Genomic DNA, 1,420 nt, shown 5'->3' with positions numbered 1-1,420 from the left:
TGGCCGCTCCAGCTCGCCACTGAGAATGTCGCTAGGGATATACTACGCAGGAGATACGACTTCGGGAGCCGCTCATCATTCCTCTATTTTCTTTTCTTTTTCTTTTTCTGTTTCTTTTCTTTTTTTCTTTTTTCTTTTTCTTTTTTTTTTTTTTGCTTTGCTTTTTTTAATCTTGTCTTTGCTTCATTGTGCCGAAGAGGGAATCCACCAATCAACGCCACTATGGTCTAGTCGGGCTCGACTTCAATCATTATTCTTTCCAGCTCCCAGTACAATTTTTCAAAGTTGAGTTCGGTCTTTTCGCCTCTCCGGTTCATCGTATAGTTAACTATTCAAGGGATCCATGCATGCTAGAAAAGCCTCCATCCGGTTAAAGTCAAGAATACCCCTGCTTCGATAAATTGCCGATTTCACCCTGAAGCGGGCTATTAATAATGATATTCATTAGAAAGGGTCGCATTCGATGCGAGATCTCCTCACATTCAATTCCCCCCACCCGGAGCCAAGGACAAATAAGCACTTTCGGCCCAATTAAGATTTCTCGAAGTTACATTAGCTCCCTCTGTTCCTGTTAGTTATCCGCCTTTGGGCCATCTCCCGCCAGTGGGCTTATCCCTAATTTTGGGATTTCCAATTCCCTGCAGAAGCTATTTAACAGGATCCCCACAACAGAGAAGATGAGAGGGCGGATTATTTTTGAGAATCTTCAAAAAGGATTTGAGCAGAACGAAGTGCTTTTGTTAGAATGTTGGTACTCTGTACTCCGTACTCCGTACATGGCTGTAAAATCTCCAAAATGCACACATCATACACCCAGGAAGCTCTGGAACATGATGCCTTCCTTGGTTTTACTGCGTACAAACCGGCGACTCAACAGCGTCTGGTCTTTGAGCCATGGGTGAGACAGTCTCAGCTGAACAACTACTACTGGCACCATCACCACCACTACAGCCCTCATTCCACTGCACAATCGACAGAGGTCGCCGTCCCGAGTACTGTGTACAGGACACAGAGCACAGAATAGGTATCAGCGGCCACTACATGCCCCGTGAATTACAAACAAAAAGAATCACATATATTTTAACATTCTCTGCACTTGGATACTTCCTCGGAGAGGCCCCCTTCTCAATTTTTCCAGTATTACCAATTCCCTGCCCGCTATCCATCTCGAGTGCTTCGTGTGGACCTCCCTCCGTCGACAAGCGACAGCTCGGTGGATGCAGACAATAAAGTCACATCCCCCCTGCCCCTTCTCGACCCAAACTCATCGTCGATGGACGCGTCCTACACAGAGTCTGTTTCGCTATACCGGAAAAAAAAAAAAAAAAAAGGGGCCACGCCAAGACCTTAATTCCAATCAAAAGGTTTCTCTCTAAAAAATGCATTTTCCTTTAACTCCTGGAAGAAAAGCTGGGAACAA

This window comes from Histoplasma capsulatum, genomic scaffold (genome assembly GCF_000149585.1).
Source record: "Histoplasma capsulatum NAm1 scaffold_6 genomic scaffold, whole genome shotgun sequence".
In the NCBI taxonomy this organism is placed as follows: Eukaryota; Fungi; Ascomycota; class Eurotiomycetes; order Onygenales; family Ajellomycetaceae; genus Histoplasma; species Histoplasma mississippiense.
This window is presented reverse-complemented; position numbering follows the sequence as displayed.